Source organism: Symphalangus syndactylus, chromosome 8 (genome assembly GCF_028878055.3).
Source record: "Symphalangus syndactylus isolate Jambi chromosome 8, NHGRI_mSymSyn1-v2.1_pri, whole genome shotgun sequence".
Taxonomy (NCBI): domain Eukaryota; kingdom Metazoa; phylum Chordata; class Mammalia; order Primates; family Hylobatidae; genus Symphalangus; species Symphalangus syndactylus.
The window spans coordinates 53,310,695-53,336,685 of record NC_072430.2 but is presented as its reverse complement, the minus strand read 5'-3'; the positions used below and the strand labels follow the sequence as shown (position 1 = coordinate 53,336,685).

Sequence of the window (25,991 nt, the reverse complement as noted above, 5' to 3'; positions counted from 1 at the left end):
GTTTAATCTGCTGATTTAAAAGTACGTATTAATTTAATATCCAAACTAGGATGGCTAAGAGACACCACAGGTAATTAGAAGGGTCTAATTAGAGACACCTAAAAATATTTTGAGACATTGTATTCTGGACTCTTTAAGGTGTACTAGACAACGTGGAGCAACAGTTCTTTTACTTCAACAAGGGCTTGTAACATAGATGCCTGGAAAGAAACAATGACTAGGAAATTGTAACATTTTCTCCAGAGACTGTTACCATTATGATTTTGCAGGATTTACTGTAAAGAAAGCAATAGACATAGAATGGAAATGAATAGAACAGAGAAGAGAAAAACAGCAGACAATGCTTTGTAGACAGCTCCACAAATCCTGGAGCTCAACTTCTCCCTAAAATTGGCTCTCTAGCTTGCAACTATCCAACCCATCAGGCAAAGTGGTTTTAGGAAAAGACAGCATATGGCCGGATGCGGTGGCTCATGCCTGTAATCCCAGCACTTTGGGAGGCCGAGGCTGGTGGATCATGAGGTCAGGAGTTCAAGACCAGCTTGGCCAACATGATGAAACCCCATCTCTACTAAAAATACAAAAATTAGCCAGGCATGGTGGCGGGTGCCTGTAATCCCAGCTACTTGGGAGGGTGAGGCAGGAGAATCACTTGAACCCAGGAGGCAGAGGTTGCAGTGAGCCAAGATTGCACCACTGCACTCCAGCCTGGGCAACAGAGAAAGACTCCGTCTCAAAAAACAAAAAAAAAAACCCAAAAAACCCAGAAAGTTCTTCTTGGTTTATAGAGCTTTGTTGTGACTCAATAAATCGTGCAAAAATAGGTAGTCTGAGAAGTGATATCATTGGAAGGATAATCTAGGAATACAAGGAACTCTGCATTTGTGAAGAGTTGAGCTACTGACCATTAATAAAATGTGCATTTCAAATAATTTGCCTGAATCATCCTGGTACTCACAGAGGTAAACGTTTTTGAAACAATTGTTCCAAATTGTGGGTACAACTTACAACTAATTTTTCCCATTAATATATGTTTGCTGAATGCATTATCAAACGTCTAATCTCTGTTCTTTGTCATCTAGTTTGAGTCACTTAAGTAATTCAGGCAAGATTCTGTAGCCACAGACATATATATGAACTTGGAGTTTTAAGAAAAGTTAAGGCTGGATGCAGTGGCTCATGCCTGTAATCCTAGCACTTTGGGAGGCCGAGGTGGGAGGATCACTTGAGGCCAGGAGTTTGAGACTAGCTTGGGCAACATAGCCAAACCCCGACTCTAAAAAAATGAAAAAATTACCGGTGTGGTGTCGTGCGCCTGTGGTCCCAGCTACTAAACGGGGCGGGGGGGGGGGGGGAATGAAATGGATGAAATGGGGGCGTTGAGGCTGGAGGACATCTTGAGACCAGGAGGTAGAGGCTGCAGTGAGTTTAGATCGCGCCACTGTACTCCAGCCTGGGCGACAGAGTGAGACCCTGTCCAAAAAATGAAAAAGTTAAATTTGATTGTGATAGAAACTCAATAGAGAAATATTGAAAAGCCTCTGCTTCTTTATGTAATAATAGTGAGGTGCGCCTTTTATTTGGAACTTCAAGTGCCTTAGTAATACTGTAATCACAGCGCTAGAGGTAAGTGGGTGTCAAGTGACATCATCCTGGGTCCCAAGGGACTGAGTATGGGCTGGAAAATCAAACTGGCACCTGCAAGACGCAGTTCCAAGGATGCAGTTCGCAGTGAGTTTTCAGACCTGGATGATGTATGTCGCGTCGGACGACTGAGACAGCTCTCCACTTCTCCTCATCCAAGGGGAAGGAGGAACCCAGTTATCTGCATTAACAAACGCCTCCCCTTCTCTCCAGTTACCCCAAGATCCGGACCACACTACGAAATACGGATCCAGATTTTAAAGGCCTTCGAATCCAAAGTCCTCGTTTTACAAAGAGCCCACAGGGTGAAATGACTTGCTCATGGTCTGGTAGCTAATCGCAGATCTGCTCTCTAACTCCTACTTCCAAGATCCAGGAATCTACGGGTGTTGGAGAAGACCCCTGCTGAAATCGTCCAGAAGAGCTTTGTGAGGGAGCTTGTGACTCCTGTTTACCCAGCCCCGGGTAAGAAAAGGGTCGTGAACCTGCATTGCGAGGTGGTCTCTCCCTCACACCACCTCTGATGTCCCAAAACACGGGGAGAAAGTTGCCCGCCCCGGACTGCGGCGGGGCCTGCTGCTCCGCCCCGGCGCTGGCGGGCGCGCTCCACACTGGCCGCCGAGGGGCGAGCGCGGGCCCCGGAGGCGGGCGGCGGGCGGGGAAGGCGCGGGGCGTGGTTTGCCGCTTTCCGAGCGCCAAGGAGCGGAGCGCGCTCAGCTGCGCCCAGAGCCTTCGGCCGGACCTGAAAAAGCGAGAGGGAGAGCGAGCAAAAGGCGCGATCCAGAAAGCCAGGCAAGCGGGGCGCCGACCTCGGGCGGCCCTGGCCCGCGCCCTTGCCCCTCGGCCGGGCGGACGGTGGGTGAGCGCGGCCGCGGGGCCCCAGCACCCCGGTGCGCCCCGGAGAGAGTGGGAGGGAGGGGAAGGGGCGGGGGCGAGAGAGGGAAAGGTCTCTGAGCCGGGGGCGGGGGCGGGGGCGGCGGGAGACGGGAAGCGACCCGATGCCGGGGTCCGAGCCGGGCCACGGGAAACTTTGCTCGGGTGGGGAGAGCGGGGTGTGCGGAGGGCGCCGCAAACTTGTCAGCGGGCGGGGCGCTCCGGTATTGGAGCGAGCGCCAGCGGGTGGCGTTTGTCTCTCCGGGTTCTTTGTGTCACCTCCGGGCCCCAGCCCGCCGGTCCGCCCGGCTCGGGCAGGCGCTGCGCGGGAGGCTGTGCCCGGGTGCCCCGGCCGCCCCCTCCCGGGCCCAGGCCCCGGCGCTCGAGGGCCGCTGATTGTTTTCATTCCTCGCGTCACGCCTGGGCGGGAAAGATTTTGAACGCCGCGTGAGCTGGAAGGCGGACAGCCGCGGCGCAGAGATTGCAGGATCGTGGGCGGTGCGGTGCTCGCCCCGGGGACCCGCGGGTCGGGGCGCACCGGGGCTGGAGAGGGCGCGGGGAGGCGGCCAGGGCACTGGAGGGGCGGCGGCGGGTGCGGCAGCCTAGCGCCTCCGCGGGGGCGGGGGCGCTCGGACGGCCGGGATTATAATTCCATTTTGATTGCTTGGGGTCTTTGTTGTCTGAAATTGCCTTTAGGGTCTGACGGTGGCACCTTCTCCTCCTTAGGTTATTTTTCTTCTGTTGAAAAGGGCGGGGCGGGGGCTGTGTATGGAATTAGTGCTGCTGGGAACATTAGCGCCTTATTTGATGGAGGCTGAGAAGTCCTGTGTTGCATTCGCGTTTGTGGAAGCCCGCTGTTTCGGAAAGTTATTTCCCCCTCCCTCCGTGAAAGGGAGCGTCTGAGCTGGACGCCGCAAGCACGATTGTGTACAAGCACCGGCATGTCGGAGCCAACCCGTGAGGGTTCTTTCGAGCCGCTCCACACTTGGCATCGCTTTTTTTTTTTTTTTTGAGTTTGTTTTATTTGAAGCAACTTTTGTCTGCTTTTCTAGAAGTTCCGAAGGCTTCGTTGCAGATACTATGTGGCTATGCTAGCATGGGTTCGATCAGTTTTAGAGGTGGGGAATACAATTAAACCGTGCCGGGCTACACCTGGCCTTCTCACCACTCCAGTACCTGCCGCTGAGACATCGTAAACATGTTCAGAGGAGAGTGTTCAGCTTTTATGGGATGAATATTTGGTGTGTTTTCATGCTTTAATGCTTGGCTCCTTCTCCAAGTTGTCTTTCTGGAAAGCTGTGGAGACTCTCAAGGGCTTTTCCTGAGACAATTACTGAACGGCTTTACCCGGGCCAGCCCCCTGGGGCGGTGGGAACAGGTGTAATCCTCATTAAGTTTTTTCGTGGTGAAGAATGGAGATGTCAAAATAAGCAAAAAGTGGAAATGTTTAGGTCTTTGTCCACATGTTTGAATTAACAAAGCTTATCTGAATTAAAAAAAAAATCAAACTCAAACCACTTTTGGTCAGCTAGCCTTAAAATTGTTTGAAAAATCATGTGAATAAATTTACCAAATTATACATTTTTTAGCATTTCAGTGGATTCCTGTTAATTATGTTGTAGGATATTGCAGACTGTTTAGAGAACTGAGTCACAATGAGGTTATTCTGAGTAGTGCTCTCACTAGCATAAGGTGAGAGTTAATGTAAAATTTAAAAACTGAATGAATCACATTTTAATAAGGGAACGAGTGAAAAGCAATTGGTTCATTTTTCATTATCATATTTTTCATTACTTATATGTTTTAAATATATATTTTCAATAATTTCACAAAGTTATTTATTCATTTACTCAAACTCCTGCATATACCAGCCACTGTGCTGGCTTCTGGGGATCTGAATAATAATAGTTACTCCTTATAGAATGCTTATTTTGTACCAGTAGATACTTTACATAGATTACCTTTTTACCTTTTTCGTCTGTAAGTATTTATTGAGTACCTACAATGTATTGTGCTGGGTGTTGGGGTGATAGTGGTGCACAAGACAGTCGTGATTCCTGCCCTTATCTAGGTGGGGAATCTAGGCAGGAAATAAAATATATTGCTGAACTAATAGCAGGTTTTGAAAGGTAAATCAGATCACATCATTCTTCTGTTCAAAACCCTCCATTGGCTTCCTGTCTCTCTCTGAGTGAATGGCAAAGACCTGACAGTGGCTCCCAGAACAACCTCTATTGGCTTCCCTGCCTCTCCATGCTGTTACTTTCCTATCTTATCTGTTGCTCTCCTCCCTACTCGAGTGTCTACAGCCAAACCAGCTTTCTTGCTGCATGAGGGCCTTTGGACTTGCTGTGCGCTGCCTGGAATGACCCCCTGTCCCTGGCTCCCACATCTCTAATGGCTCTTGTTGATCTCACCCCCTTCACTTCTTTACTTGATGTTATTTTGTCAGTGAGCCTTCACTAACCTCCAAATTTAAAATCACAACCACCCTCGCGACTCGCATTCCTCCTTTCATAAGTTATTATTTTTCCTCCATAGCACGTATGGCTGCCTACCGTATCATATGTTGCTAGTTTATTGTCTGTCTTTTTCAGGAGATTTTATATCCTTCAGAACTGTATCAGAGCTGTTTTATTCACTGTTACATCTTCAGAATCTGGAACAGTAACTGGCATATAGTAGGTCCTCAATAACTTGAATGAGCGTTGAGTGGAAAGAAGGGTACAACAGAGTGCTGGGACATAGACTAACCAAGGCCTCCTAGAATATTGGTGAGAAGGCCTCTAGGTGGAAGTGACATTTAACTGAGACTTGAAGATGAGAAGGAGCTAGCCATGTTGTTGTGGCATAAGAGGTTGTAGAGAGGAGACAGGCATGGAAGAAGATCCAGCAGAGAGATAGGATGCTCAAAGGCCTCCAGGCAGGAAAGAGTTAGGTGGTGTGTGGATTTACTGGAACTAAGAGGTCATTGTGGCTGACCAGTGTCAAGTCAAGGGAGGGTGGGACTAAATGACAGAGTGGAAATCAGGTGTCAGATCATGCAGGGTCTTTCTGGAGAAATTAACATGGAATCCTCATATGTAGCCTATTAGCCCTTTTTATGGTTTAAAAAACTGGGCATCAGGGAGATTGAATAACTTTCTGAGATTATGCAGTAGGTGAGTGGCAGTGCCTAGAATACAAAGCCAGGCTCTCAGACTCTAACAAACCTGTATTTGACCACTGTGTCAAGATCAAAACACATAGTCCCTATCCTGATGAAGCTGTTAGTCTAGTGGGAAGACAGGCTATTGCAGTATACACATGTACTCCTGGGGGCTGTGGGAGGAGGGAAGCCTCTAGTTCTGCCTGGGAGTGGGACAGGCCAAATTGGAAACAATACAATCATTTTTCCTTTTTTATTATTGTGAGATCTTTCAGATTGGCAACATCTTAATTAATAATATTAAATACAATAGCCTATTCTCTGAGTCTTCACTGTATGTTCCCCTCCTTTTTTTCTTTTTAAAGACAAAATACTTGCTTTCACATGTACAAAGGATCTGTGTCATATGCCCCCTTTCCTACTTTCATCAAATAAAAGATTATGTCTGGAGTAGTGTAGATTCACTTATTTTATTTTTTTGAGACAAGGTCTCGTTCTATCACCCAGGCTGGAGTGCAGTGGTGCGACCATAGCTCACTGTAGTCTCTACCTCCTGGGCCCAAGCGATTCTCCCACCCCAGCCTCCCAAGTAACTGACTACAGGTGCGCACTACCATGCCTGGCTAATTGTAAAATTTTTTTTTTTTTTTTGAGACGGAGTCTTGCTCTCTTCCCCAGGCTGGAATGCAGTGGCGCGATCTCGGCTCACTGCAAGCTCCGCCTCCCGGGTTCACGCCATTCTCCTGCCTCAGCCTCCCGAGTAGCTGGGACTACAGGCACCCGCCACCGCACCCGGCTAATTTTTTGTATTTTTTTAGTAGAGACGGGGTTTCACCGTGTTAGCCAGGATGGTCTTGATCTCCTGACCTTGTGATCCGCCCGCCTCGGCCTCCCAAGTGCTGGGATTACAGGCTTGAGCCACCGCGCCTGGCCGTAAAATTTTTTGTAGAGAAGAGGTCTCACGATGTTGCCTAGGCTGGTCTCCAACTCCTGGCCTCAAGTGATCCTTCTACCTCAGCCTCCCAAAGTGCTGGATTACAGGCATGAGTCTGCCCTTGGCCTCGTTTTTACATTTGAGAAGTTTTTGACTTATGTATAGACCTGTGAAACTGTCTCCCTGTAGCTCCTTGCTATACCCTGAATCCCTCTTCCTCATACAACCAATGATAGCTTTCTGTCTCTGTGGATTAGTTTGTGTTTTTAGAATTTTATGTAAATGGAATCATGTAGTAAGTTCTCTTCTTTGCCTGGCTTTTGCTTAGCATAATTATTTCGAGACGCATCCACATGGTATCAATAGTTGACTCGCTTTTATTGTTAAGTAGTACTCCTTTGTACTGATAGACCCCAGTTCATTTATCTTTTCACCCATTGATAGACATTTAGGTTGTTTCTGGTTTTGGGCTATTAAAAATAAAGCTGCCATGAACATTATACACAGTCTTTGCATGCATATCTTTCATTTCCCCTGGGTAGATGTCTAGGAGTAGAACGACTAGATCCTATGGTAGGCATATGTTTAACTTTTCAAAGAACTACTATACTTTTCCAAAGTGGTTATATAATATAACCAAAATAGTCTATGAGGGTTCCAGTTGCTCCAAATCCTTGCCAACAGTTGGGGTGGTCAGGCTTTTATAGCCATTCTGTTGGGTGTGTAGTGACACCTCATTGTGGTTTTAATTTCCATTTCCCTGATGACTAATGACGTTGAGCATCATTTCATGTGCTTATTTACCATCCACATATCTTCTTTGTTGAAGTGTCTGCTCAAATTTTTGGCCCGTTTTCTTGCATTGTTTTCCTTCTTATTGAGTTTTGAGAGTTCTTTGTGTATTCTGGATGCAAGTCATTTGGCACGTATAAGATTTGCAAATATTTCCATTCAGTCTTATCTTAGTCCATTTTGTGCTGCCATTACAGAATACCACAGATTGGGTAATTTATAATGAATAGAAATTTATTGGCTCATGGTTCTAGAATCTGGGAAGTCTAAGATTGATGGGGCGACATCTGGTGAGAGCATTTTTGCGGTATCATTACATGACAGAAGGGCAAAGAGAGGGTGCGAAAGAAGCAAACTGGAGCTGTTTTATTATTTTTATTTTATTATTTATTTATTTAAGACACAGTCCCACTCTGTCACCCAGGCTGGAGTGCAGTGACACAGTCTCAGCTCACTGCAACCTCTGCCCTACTGGGCCCTAGTGATTCTTGTACCTTAGCCTCCTGAGTAGCTGGGATTACAGGTGTGCATCTCCACACCGGCCTTTTTTTTTTTTTGTATTTTTAGTAGAGACAGGGTTTCACTGTGTTGGCCAGGCTGGTCTTGAACTCCTGGCCTCAAGTGATCTGCCCGCCTTGGCCTCCCAAAGTGCTGGGATTATAGGCATGAGCCACTGCACCCAGCCTTTTTTTTTTTTTTTTTTTTTGAGACAGTGTCTCGCTGCGTTGCCCAGGCTGGAGTGCAGTGGCTTGATCTCAGCTCACTGCAACCTCTGCCTCCCAGGTTCAAGCGATTCTCCTGCCTTAGCCTCCTGAGTAGCTGGGACTCCAGGTGCGTGCCACCACTCTCAGCCTGATTTATTCCTTTACAAGGAACCCACTCCTGCGATGATGGCATTAATCCATTAATGACAGCAGAGCCCTCGTAACCTATCACCTGATGAAAGTTCCATCTCTTAATACTGTAATATTGTAACAGTATTGCCTCTTAATAGTGTTACAGTGGCAATTAAATTTCACCAGAGTTTTGGAGGGGACATTTAAACCATAGCAAATTTATTATATTCTCTTAACAATATCTTTTGAAGATACTGTTCTTGATTTTGATGAAGTACAATTTGTCAATTTATTCTTTATGGGTTGTACTTTTGGTATTATATCTAAGAAATCTGCCTAATTCAAAGTCAAAAAGGCTTTCTCCTATGATTTTTTTCTATAATTTTTATAGGTTTTGGTTTAACATTTAGGTTCATGTACTTTAATTTTTGTTTATGGTGTGAATATGGGTGGAAGTTTACCCCACCTATGCCAGGAACACTTGGTAATTTTTGGAGAGAGTGTCTGGAAACCATGTCTGGTGTAGGGACGAGGGGTATTTGTTCCCAGCATCTAGTGGGCAGAGGTCTAGGATGCTGCTAGACACCCTACAGTGGATAGGTGAGATCCTCTCAATAGAGAATTATTTAGCCAAAGTGTTAGTAGTGCCAGGGTTGAGACACTCCAGGCTTGAGGTTTATTAATTTTATTGACCTCCATGAACCAGCTATTGGTTTCATTGATATCGTTTAATATTTTTCTATTTTCTCTTTAATTGATTTTCACTCAAATCTTTATTTATTATTCTCTTCTACTTTTGGGTTTAATTTGTTCTTATTCCAGTTTCCTTAGGTCATTGATTTGTGACTTTTCTTCTTTTCTGATATAGGTGTTTAGTCTTTTAAATTTATTCCTCAGTACTACTTTAGTGACATCTCACAAATTTTGATATGGTGTGATTTTATTTGTATTTAGTTAAAAATACTTTTAAAATTGGCCGGGCGTGGTGGCTCACACCTGTAATCCCAGCACTTTGGGAGGCCAAGGCAGGCGGATCACGAGGTCAAGAGCTCGAGACCAGCCTGGCCAACATAGTGAAACCCCATCTCTACTAAAAATACAAAATTAGCTGGGCGTGGTGGCACATGCCTGTAATCCCAGCTACTTGGGAGGCTGAGGCAGGAGAATTGCTTGAACTCGGGAGGTGGAGGTTACAGTGAGCTGAGATCATGCTGCTGCAGTCCAGCTTGGGCAACAGAGCAAGACTCTGCCTTGGGAAAAAGAGAAAACAAAGAAGCAAGTCACTATGTGCAGCCTGCACTAAAGGAGTGGACTGCACTCCTTTCTTCCCTCCTTTCTCTTTTCTTTCTCTCTTTCTCCCTTCTCCCCTTCCTTCCCTTCCTTTCCCTTCCCTTTCCTTCCTTCCTTCCTTCCTTCCTTCCTTCCTTCCTTCCTTCCTTCCTTCCTTCCTTCCTTCCTTCCTTCCTTCCGTCTGTCTAGTTTTGTCGCCCAGCCGGCTGGAGTGCAGTGGCACGATCTTGGCTCACTGCAACCTCTGCCTCTCTGGCCCAAGTGATCTACCTGCTTTGGCCTCCAAAAGTACTAGGATTATAGGTGTGAGCCTCTGTGCCTGGCCTAGAAACTAATTTTCTTAAACTAAATCCACTAAATTATCATAGAGCAGACCACTACTGTTACAGAAACATATTTTAGAATACTGCAGGGTATTACAATATTCAGAGCACCTGCACTTGGAGAACCCTCCCCTCCAGACAGGCTCTGCAGGGTGCACTGCCTCCTTTTCTTTCCTCTGGGCTGCATTAGGAGGAGGGAGGTGAATGGGGAGAAGGAATCAATCTTCCTGTGTTGACATTTTCCAGACCCTGAGAAACGTTGAGTTGAAAGATAAGTGTGAAAGCATCTTTCTTTTGATGGTGTGTGAGATGAAAAGCACTTGCTAATAGCCCCTCAGGTCAAAGTAACACATTTGACAAAAAGGAGCCTCAAGCTTTTGCTCGTCAGTGTCCATATTTGATTGGAAACTTCAATCTGAGATTTGGTGCTTAGATTTTTCTAGAATTTGCCAATTACTTGTTGCTCTGGTTCCAGCTGACTTTTATTCTCCCTTTGGGTACTACCACTGGGTGCAGTTTGTTATCAGTGAGTAGCTCTTCTCTATCGGGCTGTGTAAATGTACCCCTATTTAATTCATTCAACAAATTATTTTTTAAATACTTACTGAATCTGGGCTCTGACACACAGATAAAAGTCAATGTCTCTTGCCACTAGTAAAGCTGTCTAGAAGCAGAAAGGCCCATAAGCAGAGGAACATGCAATCTCAGTGGGGTAACTGGCAGTCACTGCAGTGGAAACATGAGCAGGGCAAAGTATGGTCAGCTAGAGCAGTGGTTCTCAAAGTAGGGTCCAGGGACCAGGAGCAGCCAACCTATTGAGTATAACCTTGACAGTGGGGCCCAGCAATCTGTGTTTAATAAGCCTTCTAAGTGATTCTGATGCATGCTCCAGACTGTGAACCATGGGCATAGAGGATTAGACAATCTTTGGGATTTTTTTCTAGCTCTTCAAGTCTATGCATATGGTTAAGAAATGTGATATTTACCCCATTGTATTTTTTTTTTTTTTGAGACGGAGTCTTGCTCTGTTGCCCAGGCTGGAGTGCAGTGGCACAATCTCGGCTCACTGCAACCTTCGCCTCCTGGGTTCAAGCGATTATCCTACCTCAGACTCCTGAGTAGCTGGGATTACAGGTGCGTGCCACCACGCCCAGCTAATTTTTGTATTTTTAGTAGAGATGGGGTTTCACCACGTTGGTCATGCTGGTCTCGAACTCCTGACCTTGTGATCCGCCCGCCTCGCCCTCCCAAAGTGCTGGGATTACAGGCATGAGCCACCGCACCTGGCCCCATCCCGTTGTATTTTAAGAGCATTATTTGGCACTAATATCATATAAAACATTAATTGCAATGTAGGCTGGGCACTGTAGCATATGCCTGTAATCCCAGCATTTTGGGAGGCTGAGGCGGGAGGATCACATGAGCCCAGGAGTTTGAGACCAGCCTGGGCAACATAGTGAGACCCCAATCTCAAAAAAAAAAAAAATTAGCTGGGCTATGGTGGTGCATGTTTGTAGTCCCAGGTACTAGGGAGGCTGAGGTGGGAGGATCGCCTGAGCCTGGGGGATTGAGGCTGCAGTGAACCGTGAGAGACCCAGTGAGACCCCATCTAAAAAGAAAAAAAGGAATGTAGGTAAAACAAATTCAGTTTTACTATACGTGTTGCTGAAGTGAGCACGTAAAACAAATTCAAAATGATACAGTTATGTGTGACAGTGGAGCAATAGTAAATTGGATTTAAAAAACTTTATTATGAAAAATTTCAAATATATTCAAAAGCAGAGATAATAGTAAAATGTACTATTGCATAACGATTACCCAGAATGAATATTATTAAATCCTGTCAATCTGGTTTTACCCATGTCCTCACATATCCCACCCGTGCTGGATTATTTTGAAGGAAATTTCATACATCATATCATTTTATCCTTAAATAATTGGATTTTAAATTATTTGAGATATTAAAGTGCTAGAAATGAATTTGAAACCGAATCATATGTAGCCATTTCCTGGTTTCCCTTACATTATAGATAAAACTTATCTGGAGCTAATTTACACAAAAGGTGGATAAAACAAAACAACAGTTGGACACATGTACATATATTCCTATTTGCATAACATCTATCAAAAGTAAGTATACTTTTTTTGTTGTTGAGGTGAAGGCTTGCTCTGTCACCCAGGTGGGAGTGCAGTGTGGTGTGATTATGGCTCATTGCAGCCTCGATCTCCTTGGCTCAAGTGATCCTCCAGCCTCGTGTTTTGATATTTTGTAGAGACCGAGATCTCACTGTGTTGCCCAGGCTGGTCTCAAACTTCTGGGCTCAAGAAATCCTCCTGCTTTAGCCTCCTAAGGGGCTGGGATTAGAGGCGTGAACCACCGTGCCTGGCAAAAATAAGTATACTTGTCACTACCGTGAATACATTTTATTAAAACATTTTATTTACTGTCATTATGTTAGCAATACGTGCATTCTACTTATAGATAATATTCTAGAATAGTAAGAAAGACTATACACGCATGCCCTGCCAAAATTAAATTATTGCACATGAAGGGGAAATTTTAATTTGAAAGGCAGGTTTTTAGGAAGGTAGATAGAAGGTTTTGGGGCAGTTTTTTTTTTTTTTTTTTGGAGACAGAGTCTCACTCTGTTGCCAGGCTGGAGTGCAGTGGTGTGATCTTGGCTCACTGCAGCCTCTGCCTCCTGGGTTCAAGTGATTCTCCTGCCTCAGCCTCCTGAGTAGCTGGAACTATAGGCATGCACCACCACACCTGGCTAATTTTTGTATTTTTAGTAGAGATGGAATTTCACCATGTTGGCCAGGCTGGTCTCAAACTCTTGGCCTCAAGTGACCTGCCTGCCTCGGCCTCCCAAAATGCTGGGATTATGGGCCTGAGCCACCATGCCTGGCCTTGGGGCAGATTTTTAATATATGTAAATTAAGAATTCTCACTACTCATTTCAGCAGTTATATTGCCTCATTTGGAAAGAAAAGGTATTCAGCATGTGGGGATGCATAATACATTTTAAAAATCCATTCATCTTAGTCAATGTGCTCCATGCTGTCTTTTTTTCAAGGTTAGAGATAACACATTCAGTAGGAGATCAGGTTATGGGATAGTTCATGTTTGGAGAGGGGACAGAATTGATTTACAGACATACCACCTGTTTTCTCCTACTTTGGCTTTGGAGGACAAGTTGTGGTATCCTGAGGAAAAGCTGATTGTATCACTTATGACTGAGATTTTCATCTTTACCCGCTTCTGTGTGATACATGAATTAATGGGTCATACCATAGGAGTTAGCTAATTTTCATTTTAAAATATTACTCAGAAGATATTTTTATCTTAATTGTACATTTCAACAACATAAATAAGCTGTTCAAGACTGTCTCCCATGCCTCCAAAACAAATAAAAACCCGCCACAACTCAAATGCATATAAGCTGTTACTACAGTATAATGGTGGGTTATAGCCGGTGTATGATGGGATTGTTGGTAGAATAATGCATATTAGAGCTTTTAGTTTGAAAATTTGAGATAGTGATTCAGAAAGAAAAAAAGGAATGATTATCATGAATTCTGTTTATTAGAATTCTGTTTATTAGAGTTAAAGATATGTTTTTTTTAATTTTTATTATCATTATTTTTTTGAGATGGAGTTTCACCCTTGTTGCCCAAGCTGGAGTGCAGTGGTGTGATCTCAGCTAACTGCAACCTCCACCTCCCAGGTTCAAGCAATTCTCCTGCCTCAGCCTCCTGAATAGCTGGGATTACAGGTGCACGCCACCACACTCGACTAATTTTTTGTATTTTTCATAGAAACGGGGTTAGCCAGGCTGGTCTCGAACTCCTGACCACAGGTGATCCACCTGCCTCGGCCTCCCAAAGTGCTGGGATTACAGGTGTGAGCCACGGCGCCCGGCCAAGATGCGTTTTATTATTTGCACTTGTGTATTGGCAAAGAAAATAGGTTTCTAAGCTTGCTCTTGTTAGAATATCCCTTGTAGTCACTCATTTGATGACGTTGAGTAAGAATCTTTCCTCTGTTAATACATCTTTGTTTAAAAGAAAATAAGTTACCTTTGTAGTCTTTGTACATTTTTCTTTGCAGAAAGTTTCCCCTCTGCTGGGTAATAATTAATTTTATAAAAGTGTTTAATCCAGTACTGATTATATTCCCTTCTGAGCTGGATGAAAAGAAACTTCTGAATATCTGTAACCACAGATTGATGATTTGGTTACAAAGACTCTCTGTTGGTGATGGTTTCTGAGAACTGGAAGGTAAGCTTGTTCCTTGGGTGAGTCATCATGTTGTCTTGCAGTCGGTCATGTGTTTTCTTAGCAACTGCTGTTGATTTCAGGTTTGAGCAGGGTGAGCATGTTTTGAAATGATCCAACAGATTCTTTTAGGTTATATATGGCTGCTAAATCTTATACACTTACTATTACTATTATGTGTATCACAAGGAGTGAAAGATTGAATTCTTTTTCTATCTCTACCTTCCAAATCATTTCTCTTCTAATTTGTTTTTCGGGGTAGTGAGGACTGGGAGTGGTGGTAAAAAAGGAGAAAAATAAATGAATCTGGGATATCATGAGTCTGCCTGTTTATGCCCCTGGACTAGAGCAGAACCAAAAGGACCTCCATGTGCTGATAGGATTAAATATTATTTCCTGGGGTGTTGATCTTGAGTAATACCCCATGTGCATACATTCTAAAGGAACAAGTGAATTTTAGAAATGTTTGTGGTATAGTATAGTGGTTAAAAAGCATGGCTTCTGAAATCAGCCTGACCCCTGGTTCAAATTCTAGCTTTGCCATGTACTAGAGGTGTTATTTTGGGCAAATTACTTAACCTCTCTGAGTAGAGTTTCCTCATCTGTAAAAGTGAAACTAAAATCCCACGTACTTATATTACTGAGATAATACGGGTAACAGACAGCATAGTACCTACAGAACACATGGTAACAAATGCTAGTTATTGCATTCAGTTCAAGGGTGCAGTACACAAGGGGCTAGGTATCAGGTGTTTAGGGGACAGTCAGAAATGAATAATATATGAGCCCTAATTCTTCAGGAACTGGGGGAGATGACCTTGTAAACAAGTCACTGTAGTATTATCTAGAATGGAAGAAGTGCCAACTGAAGTACAAGCTGTGGTGCATAAAGCAAGTGATGCCAACTTTGGGGAAGTTAGGGCTAATTTTGTAAAACATTTGCCATTTGAGCTGAGGGTGTATTGCCAGGCCTAGAATGATGAGTAGGGCTTTTATGGCTGGAGAGTGGAGGGGAGTAGATTGTGGGCTCAAGAAAAGCGCAGGGTTAATGGCAGGGTGTGGTGGGAGAGAAGGCTGGATAGATGATTTGTGGTTAGATTTTGGAGGGTTTTTCACACACAAGTGTTCAGACTATATTCTTATGGTCAGTGGGGAACCAAAGCAGGTGTTTGGTGTGAGCTGTGTTTCACAATAATGTTTTGAAAGATGTATTAGAGAGGCAGGGAGTCCAATTACAGGGATGTTTCAGAAATTCAGGTGAGTGATGAAGACATTTGGAGAACAGAGTCAGAGGGGATTAAAAGGAGATAGAAGACAGACAATTCGAAACTAGGTGCCAAAGACAATGTTCATGCCATTACTTGAGAGAGAGAGAAAATACAGGAGGAGAAGGTATGGGACAAATTGGATAGTCCAGCAATGGAGTGGGCTAATGGGTCTTGTGAGCTCAACGATTAGTGGGAAATCTATCCGGCAGTTGGAAATTCAGTTCTGAAAGAAGGAAGCTAACATTTATTGTGCACCCACTGTGTCTCAGGTTTTATGCTAAGCACCTTAGCAAATTATTTATTGGGAGCAGTTTTTTTTTTTTTTTTTTTTTTTTGAGACCAAGTTTCGCTGTTGTTGCGCAGGCTCAAGTGCAGTGGCGCGATCTCAGCTCACTGCAACCTCCGGCCCCTTCCCCCCCACCTCCGTTTCAAGCGATTCTCCTGCCTCAGCCTCCGGAGTAGCTGGGATTACAGGTGCCCGCCACCACACCCGGTTAATTTTTATATTTTTAGTAGAGATGGGGTTTCACTATGTTGACCAGGCTGGTGTCAAACTCCTGACTTCAGGAGATCCACCTCGGCCTCCCAAAGTGCTGGGATTACAGGCATAAGCCACCATGCCTGGCCAGAAATAGTATTTTTAAGATGAAAAAGTAGGGGCTCAGAAGAGACGTGATATTTAAACATCAACTTTAATTTTAAAGCACTTGTCATTTTTATCTTTTCTCTTTAAGCTCAGAAGAATGGATAAATGAGTGAGTACCGGAGGCAGCGAGCAGGCTGCTCTCTGGGACACTTTTCATCAGTTTCCACCTTAGGCTTTCACTATGAGGAGAGAATAGCTCTTTAACTGTGTGGTTCTCCTTGTTACCTGAAGAGTGTCAAGGGAGTTTCATTCTCCATTTTGTTTCTCAAGTTCTAATATTCCTTTCCCTTCGGAGCTGCTTGAAGGTTAATGTCCTTTAAGATTTTTCTCTCTTGCTTCTGATGAAATGGAAACATTTGTTTTGGAGTGGGTAAAAACGTAGTAAGGCTTGTTTTAGTTCAATTGGAGAGGCCAAAGGGGCAGAGAGAATGTTGCTCTTTTCCTTAATGGTGTCCCCTTTATTAGATAATGAAATGTGTAATCCTTATGCCAAGCTCATGGATGCAGATGAAAATTAAATCTGATGAGACTTTGAATGCCTTTTAAGGAATTTTTGTTATTACAAAAACCCCAGCACACACACACATGGACACACGCACACATGCACATATGGGCAAAAGCCCTTCCCCATATTACTTTCATTTTCCATTCTTGCAGTCTCTCTTCCTAGAGATAATTGCTATGGACAATTGTATGTTTATCTTATTTAAATGTTTCTGACACATGGAGCCTTGGGAATAATTAGGCAAAGTAGCTAGAATTTGACCTTTTTCCTTTTCACCTAGGTATTTGATATCAGGGTTTATTACTAAGATTTAATGAATATGGGTTCTTCTTTTTTTTTTTTTTTTTTTTAAGGCAGGGTCTCACTCTGCGGTCCAGGCTTGAGTGCAGTGGCATGATCTCGGCTCACTGTACCTTCTGCCTCCTGAGCTGAAACAATCCTCTCACATCAGCTTCCTTAGCAGCTGGGACTACAGGTGTGCACCACCACGCCTGGCTAATTTTTGCGTTTTGTGTACAGATGGGGTTTTGCCATGTTACTCAGGCTTGGGTTCTTATTTTTGACTGTGGTTTTGAAAGCCCCATAAATATAAAATTTAACTTACTTTAAATGCTGTTAGATCACCTTTCAAATCACCAATATACCTAGGGTTATAATTTAAAGACCTTGTGCATCTCATTTGTTGCTAAACCAGTTCTGTTAGTTAATTTATTACCCAAGTTTGCCAGTTAACTGCAACAGTGGGCAAAAAGCTGCTTTTTCTTTCTTTTTTTCTTTTTTTAGACAGTCTTACTCTGTAGTCCATGCTAGAGTGCAGTGGCATGATTATAGCTCACTGCTGCCTCCAACTCCTGGGCTCGAGCAATCTTCCCACCTTAGTCTCCCAACACAGGCTCATGCCACCACGTACAGCTAATTAAAGCAATTTTTTTTTCAAGAGATGGGGTCTTGCTATATTGCCCAGGTGGGTTTTGAACTCCCAGACTCAAGTGATCCTCCTGCCTCAACCTCCCAAAGGGCTGGGATTATAGGCATGAACCACCTTGGCTGGCTGGCTGGCTTTCTTTCTTTCTTTCTCTCTCTCTTTCGTTCTTTCTATTCTTTTTATTATTTTTTTGAGATGGAGTCTCACTCTATCATCCAGGCTGGAGTGCAGTGGCGTGATCTTGGCTTGCTGCAGCCTTCACCTCCTGGGTTCAAGTGATTCTCCTGCCTCAGCCTCCTGAGTAGCTGGGACTACAGGTACATGCCACCACACCCGGCTAATTTTTGTATTTTTGTAGAGACAAGGTTTTGCCTTGTTGGCCAGGCTGGTATCAAACTCCTGACCTCAGGTGATCCAGCTGCCTCGGCCTCCCAAAGTGCTGGGATTACAGGCATGAGCCACCACACCTGGCCCTTTCTCTTTTTTTTTTTTTTTTAAGAGGAGGAAGGGCACAGAAAAACTGAGAATAGGAATTAACATAGGTCAATTTTAGTTTGGTAACTATATTAGTCTGTTAACTACTTCATATGTTGAATGCTCATATAAATGTGCTGTGCTAAGTTTCTGTACAGAATTATGGGGTAAATGAGTAGACTGGATATATCTTGTCCATTAAGAGATCTCTCATGGTACTGTTTAAGGACATGGGTTTTGGAGCCCAGCAGACTTGTGTTCAAGCCAGTTTTGCCGGTAACTTGCTGTATGGTTTGGACAAGTTATTTAACTTCTCTGTTTCCTTAAATGAGGTAGATGGTTTCTATGTTATAGGCTTATAACATAGTGAGGATCAAAGAGATGGTGCATGTAAAGTGTCTGGCATCAATTGAGTACTAAATAAATATTAACAATTTTTTCTTTTTTTTTTGGAGAGAGGGTCTCGCTCTGTTGCCAAGGCTGGAGTGTAGTGGCACAATCTCCATCTTCTGGGATCAAGCAATCCTCCCATCTCAGTCTCCTGAGGAGCTGGAACTACAGTTGTGTGCCACCACACCTGGCTAATTTTTAAATATTTTGTAGAGATGGGATCTCACTATGTTGCCTAGGTTGGTCTTGAATTCCGGGGCTCGAGTGATTCTCCTGCCTTGGCCTCCAAGTGCTGGGATTTCAACATGAGCTACCACGCCCAGCCAGTGATTCTTATTGCTGTTTTCTCATTATTTTCAAATAGAGAACTTACAATTTTGATTATGTATGTTAGAGAATTTACCTGTTCTCACTTTTAAGCTATAACAAAGTAGGTGTCACTGATACTTCACTTTTTTTTTTTGCACTGTAGGTTGTCCAAAGGAATATAGAAATACTGAGATAAGCTTTTTTAAAAAAAGAATAGAGATGTGGTCTAGCTGTGTTGCTGAGGCTGGTCTTGAACTCCTGGGCTCAAGTGATTTTCCCACCTTTGCCTTCCAGAGTGGTGGGATTACAGGTGTGAGCAGCTATGCCTGGCCAAAATAAGCATTTTAAAACAGATGCAAATCTTAGTACCTCTCTTAGTTGGCCAGCTTTTTAAGTAAGTTGAAAGAGTTCACCCAAAGAATACCACAGAGATTTTCTTTTGTTTCAGTAGTCCGACATCTCAAGTTCCTTTGGTGTTTCAAGTTTTGTTTCTACTCAGGAAAATGTTGTGGAATGCATAAGACATTTTTTAAAGGAGTGTTCTAATTGTTCACTAGTGGGGAGGAAACAACTTAAGTGGTGTTTCTTGTTGGTTGAGAACATATTATATGTATTTTGGGGGTTGAGGACAGATGAGGGATATTTCTACAGGGAAGGATTTGAGATAAGGAAAAAAATATTTCTTAGAAATCTCAAAACTGTAGTCTGAAATTCTGTGAAAAGAAAATTGAAGAATTTTGTAATCCAAGTCATTGGAGATAAAGGGTCAGAAGGAATATTTTTGTTGTAGGAAGTGTTATCTTCACAAGACGATCCATAAATCCTAACTGTTTTAATGAGCTAGAAGATATGCTAAAGAAAAAGGAATCCCAGAAGTAGACGGAAACAGGTTTTTTGTTTTTGATTTGTAAAGACAGGCTCTTGCTTGGTTGCCCAGCCTGGTGTCCTTTTTTTTTAAAGGCCAGATAAATTTCTTTTTTCTTTTCTTTTTTTTGGGGGGGGACAGAGTTTTGCTCTTGTTGCCCAGGCTGGAGTGCAGTGGCGTGATCTCAGCTCACTTCAACTTCCGCCTCCTGGGTTCAAGTCATTCTCCTGCCTTAGCCTCCCAAGTAGCTGGAATTACGGGTGCTCGCCACCATGCCCAGCTAATTTTTGTATTTTTTAGTAGAGATGGGGTTTCACCATGTTGGCCAGGCTGCTCTTGAACTCCTGACCTCAGGTGATCCACCCACCTTGGCCTCCCAAAGTGCTGGGATTACAGGTGTGAGCCACCAGGCCCAGCCTTAAGCCAGAAAAATTTCTTTCTTTTTTTTTTTGTTTTTTTTTTTTTTGAGACAGTCTTGCTCTCGCCAGGCTGGGGTACAGTGGCGTGATCTCAGCTCACCGCAACCTCCGACTCCCTAGTTCAAGCAATTCTCCTGCCTCAGCCTCCAGAGTAGCTAGGATTACAGGCACGTGCCACCACGCCCAGCTAATTTTTGTATTTTTAGTAGAGACTGGGTTTCACCATGTTGGCCAGGATGGTCTTGATCTCCTGACCTCGTGATCTGCCTGCCTCGGCCTCCCAAAGTGCTGGGATTATAGGTGTGAGCCACCGCGTCCGGCCACAGATAAATTTCTTTTTTTTTTTTTTTTTTTTTTTTTGAGACGGAGTCTCGCTCTTTCACCCAGGCTGGAGTGCAGTGGCGCGTTCTCGGCTCACTGCAGGCTCCGCCCCCTGGGGTTCACGCCATTCTCCTGCCTCAGCCTCCCAAGTAGCTGGGACTACAGGCGCCTGCCACCTCGCCCGGCTAATTTTTTGTATTTTTAGTAGAGACGGGGTTTCACCGTGTTAGCCAGGATGGTCTCGATCTCCTGACCTCGTGATCTGCCCGCCTCGGCCTCCCAAAGTGCTGGGATTACAGGCGTGAGCCACCACGCCTGGCCCACAGATAAATTTCTGATGGAGTCATTGTGCATGTTACAGGCAACAACAAAAAGAATTTAGTATACACAGAAGTACATTCTGTTCTTTCCCTGAGATGCTATGACCTCATATCAGATCTTAAAGTTGTGGCCACAGTATTGGCAAATATGTATCTTTAGGGAAAACTCAGAGCAAGTAATTCTGGTTGTTTCTTTTCAGGTGAGAAAGTTCTGCCATGTTTAGAAATGGAATGGAAACCAGTTTGCAAGCTCTCTAGCAGTCACAAGTAAAGCAGGGGCAAAGAGAGGATTTAACAGATTTCATGGTTTGAGATTCTGCTGTTTCAAAAATCAAATCTGTTTTTCAGAGACACCCTCTTCTTTTCTTTTGTTTTTCTTCTTTTTCTTTTTCTTTTTGAGGTGGAGTTTCACTCTGTCGCCCAGGCTGCCAGTGGCATGATCTTGGCTCACTGCAACCTCTGCCTCCTGGGTTCAAGCTGTACTCCTGCCTCAGCCTCCCGAGTAGCTGGGACTACAGGCGCCTGCCACCTTGCGTGGCTAATTTTGGATTTTAAAAATTTATTTTTATTTTTATTTTTTTTTGTAGAGATGGGGTTTCACAATGTTGGCCAGGCTGGTATCGAACTCCTGATCTCAAGTGATCCATGCACCTTGGCCTCTCAAAGTGCTGGGATCACAGGTGTGAGCCACCGTGCCCGGCCCAGAGACACCCTCTATTTTCATAGTTGCTTGATTCAAATACTTTTCAACGTAAGAATACCTGTTAAAGAGCTGCATTGCTGGTTGGCATGCTAGAACACACAGCTTTTACATCACACTACAGTTAATTTTCCTGCTGTTTTTTCTCATCTACTGTCATTTTACTTTTTTAAATTTAAATTTAAATTTTTAATTTTACTTTTTTGTCTTTAACCAGTCAGAATGCTAAGATTTGATGGTTAAATAAGACCAAGTATCAAATATTTAGTACGAACTCTCTATTTATCAATGCGGTTGCACAGAAATGGATGGTTCTTTGGAGGCAGAGTTAAAGGTTAACACAAACTCAAGAAGGACAGAAAGGAACTAATTTTGGGGAGATTCAAATTTTTTTTTTTTTTTTTTTTTTTTTGAGACAGTTTCACTTTTGTTGCCCAGGCTGGAGTGCAATGGCTGGATCTCGGCTCACTGCAAACTCTGCCTCCGGGGTTCAAGTGATACTCCTGCCTCAGCCTCCCGAGTAGCTGGGATTACAAGCATGGGCCGCCATGCCCGGCTAATTTTTTTGTATTTTTAGTAGAGATGGGGTTTCTCCATGTTCATCAGGCTGGTCTCGAACTCCTGACCTCAGATGATCCGCCTGCCTCAGCCTCCCAAAGTGCTGGGATTACAGGCGTGAGCCACCGCGCCCGGCGAGATTTGAATTTTTTAAAAAAATTCCACTAGAGCAAGTATTTCCTTAACATTCTAGTATGAAAACCATTATCTAAAGTGGTTTTAAAAGAGATGTCATTTTTTTTTTTTTTAATCTTTCAGAGACAGGGTCTCACTGAGAGAAACCCAGATAACTTTTATATTTTTTGTAGCGATGGGGTTTTGCCATGTTGCCCAGGCTGGTCTCAAACTCCTGAGCTTAAGCTGCCTGCCTGCCTCAGCCTCCCAAAGTGTTGGGATTACAGGTGTGAGCCACTGCACCCGGCCAACTTAAATTATATCTATATATATAGTTTAAAAATTACTTAATATTTAGGATCTATGAAAAGGTATAAATGATTATACAGTAAGTGTATACCTGCTTTAGCATCCTAGTTCAGAAATAAAATATTGCTAATTTGGTTGTGACGTCTTCCTCCTCCCCAGAGGAAGCTGCTGTACTGAATTTGGTGTTTATCATGCTTATGTGTTGCTTAACAATTTTGTTGCATATGAATGTTAAGGTTGATTTTCAAAGTATTTGACGGCTGGTAGTGTGTGGGCCCGGCCGTGTCAAGTTGTACCAGCCTAATATTAGTCCTATCATGGATCCCTAAGAGATACTTTAAGATTCTATCCAGCTGGGCGCGGTGGCTCATGCCTGTAATCCAAGCACTTTGGGAGGCTGAGGCGGATGGATCATGAGGTCAGGAGTTCGAGACCATCTTGGCTAACATGGTGAAACCCTGTCTCTACTAAAAATAAAAAAATTAGCCATGGTGGTGCACGCCTGTAATCCCAGCCACTTGGGAGGCTGAGGCAGGAGAATCACTTGAACCTGGGAGGTGGAGGTTGCAGTGAGCCGAGATAGTGTCACTGCACTCCAGCCTGGTGACAAAGCAAGACTCCGTCTCAAAAAACAAAAACAAAAACAAACAAGATTGTGTCTAATTGGCTGGGCATGGTGGCTCACATCTATAATCCCAGCACTTTGGGAGGCTGAGGCGAGTGGATCACCTGAGGTCAGGAGTTTGAGACCAGCCTGGCCAATATGGTGAAATCCCATCTCTACTAAAAATACAAGAATTAGCTGGATGTGGTGGCGGGTGCCTGTAATCCCCGTTACTTGGGAATCTGAGGCAGGAGAATCGCTTGAAACTGGGAGGCAAAGGCTGCAGTGGCCTAAGATCACACCACTGTACTCCAGCCTGGGCAACAGAGTGAGACTCTGCCTCAAAAAAAAAAAAAAAATTGTATGTAATTAATATTACAGTTTTACTGTATGTTGCACATTCTTCTGCAAGTTGCTTTCTTTCCTCTCAACTGTGAGATTCATCCGTCTTGGTATATATGTAACTCTGATTCATTGATTTTCATTGTTTAATATTCCATTGTACCAGTATGTCACAGTTCATCGATTCACTTATTTGTTGATATTTAGTTTTTTACGTCTCCTTCTAGGACCCACCTGTTCACGTCTTTTGCTTATTTTCCTGTTGGGTTGTTTGTCTTTTTCTTTTTGATTTGTAGGCATATTGTTTTTGTAGTTTTCTGGAAACGGTTACTCATTAACATGCACATAAACCACATAATGACAGCTTTGCCTTTCTGATATTATTGAAGCTACATATAGCTATATACATTTGAAAATGGGTATACTCTAATCAGACTGATGTGAGGTACATAAGTAGAATTGTCTGAGTGTTAATATGCCAGTGACTGTAGATATAAACATATTTCTTTATTTAGAATGGATATGACTTACTTTTTTTTTGGTAAAGATTAATTTCCCCATATTTCCATAGTCATGCAGGTGAAGGTGTGGACCCTACAGTACTCTAAAGTGTGAGTACTTACCTTTTTTTTTTTTGAGATGGAGTCTAGCTCTGTTGCCCAGGCTGGAGTATAGTGGCACGATCTCGGCTCACTGTAACCTCCGCCTCCTGAGTTCAAACGATTCTCCTGCCTCAGCCTCCTGAGTAGCTGGGACTACAGGCATACGCCACCACGCCCAGCCAATTTTTGTATTTTTATAGAGACAGGGTTTCACTGTGTTAGCCAGGATGGTCTTGATCTCCTGACCTTGTGATCCACCTGCCTCGGCCTCCCAAAGTACTGGGATTATAGGTGTGAGCCACTGCGCCTGGCCAAGTACTTACCTTTGTAAGAAATCATAGGATTCTCATTTTTTTCTCCACTAACTACATAAAGCAGGATAATGGTTGGCACCATTCCTTCCTCACTGAACTGTGGATGGGTCTCAGCATGCAAAGGAAGTAGAAAGTGAATGGGAGGACGGCAGCTGTTGCTCAGAAGTTCCTTCCATAATTTGATTTATTTACACTATTTGGGTTGTTCATGGCTTGGTTCTCCCTCCCTTTTTCCTCCAGTGAATGGTGACTTGACAGAGCTACGTGAGATGCTACTTGTTCTCTTGTTTGTTGGCTGCTTGTATTTGCTTTCTGGAAGGTTATTGTTTTCAAGGATCTTAAGCACCAGGATTAGGACAGTTAAAAACCATTTGTTAGCTTGGAAAATGTCATCTTCCTCTTTATCCTGCTGTCCTGGCTGTGTGCTTCCTTCTCTCCCTTCCTGTATCTCTCTTCCTTACAGATTGCTTGCATTACGTATCTATGAGATGTCCGTCTGTCAGAGTATTTAACATTTTGTTCATTGTAGTTCTTTAAAACCTTCTTATAGTTGCACAAAAGACATAAACATTTAAACATACATTTGGTACTGGAGGTTGCCTTTTCCTGGAGCATTGCATCTGATTTCCTTGTTATTAGTAGACTAAATCCTACTGAACACGGTGGCTCTCCCTGCCTGCCCTCCACTCCACTGTCTCTGCTTCTCACCTCTTGGCTCTGCAGGCCTCTTTTGTTGTTGGGAGCTAACAAAGTACCATAATTTGCTAGATGTTGCAGGAAGATGACAGGCCAAGGGGTTCCAGGAAGGATATCTGCGTAACCTGCCTGAGCTCTCTTATCTTTAAAATTGCCACCTAACTAGCCTTGTCTCTCTTGGGAGTAGCCAGAACTTTAGAGTTAAGAATGTTGTTCAAAAGAAAGGTGTTTATTTTTAGAGGCTGAAAATATTTTGAGCCTATTTGCCATAACTGCTTTTTTTTAAGAAACAAAAACTAATGGACTTTACAAGTGGGTAACCTCAAAGGGAAAACAAAAATCTTGCAAGAAGATTTAGCAATATATAAAAGTTTGGTAAACAAGCTTCATTAAGTAACTTTTATGTTTGCTTAGTCAAATTAATATTACTATAATTATTCTGAAATTCTCTTTTTCCTTGCATTTCTTGCCAAATAACCTGATTTAATGACATAGAAAATAAAAAATGTCAAAGGGAGAAAAGTATTTTGTTGTTGGTACAAAGGGTGTGGTGTTATCACTAGGAGACAAGCAGAGTTCTTAGCGATGGTGTCATCTGAATTAATTTTATCTTCTTCATGATCACATGGATAAAAAAAAATTCAAACCTCTGATTTTTTTTTTTCTTTTTAATGGGGTGTTGCTATGTTGTCCAGGCTGGAGTGCAGTGGCTGTTCACAGGTGTGATCATGGTGCACTAAGCTTTAAATCCTTGGGCTCAAGTGATCCTCCTGCCTCAGCCTCCCAGGTAGCTGGGACTACAGGTGTGCACCACTGTGCCAAACTTTCAAGTCTTTGATTTTTAAGGAATCTTGATTTTATTTTAGCAGGATAATTTTTACTTTATGAGGCCCAGTTTCATGTAATAAGGCAGCATGTGATATAGATAAAAATCAAAGACCAGAGCTAACAGAAGGGCCCTTCCTTCTCATAGCATCTTTATGAACAGTTGTGAGTAAAGATGATTCCCAAAACCCTTTACAGATACTAAGTTCTATTTAAAGATTCACAATAACAATGACAACATTTTAGGGCTCTTTTCCAACACCATCACTTCCTCCTTCTCTTGGGAAGTTAAGCTTGGGGTGGAGGAGGTGCAGTGGTATTCCTGGACTAGCACACCCATGCTGTTGCCTGCGTTTATGGAAACACA

The 25,991-nt window shown here is 43.4% G+C and overlaps 1 protein-coding gene across 4 annotated transcripts in view; it reads left to right on the top strand.

Annotated features, from left to right (window-relative positions):
- The first annotated feature begins 2,310 nt into the window (after positions 1-2,310).
- Positions 2,311-25,991, top strand: part of SYNE2 (spectrin repeat containing nuclear envelope protein 2) — a 379,741-nt gene continuing 356,060 nt past the window's right edge. For all 4 annotated transcript variants that reach the window (XM_055289134.2, XM_055289133.2, XM_055289132.2 and 1 more), the window contains exon 1: positions 2,311-2,499. The gene's annotated coding sequence lies outside the window, so the exon portion shown is untranslated. The remainder of the gene's footprint in view (positions 2,500-25,991) is intronic.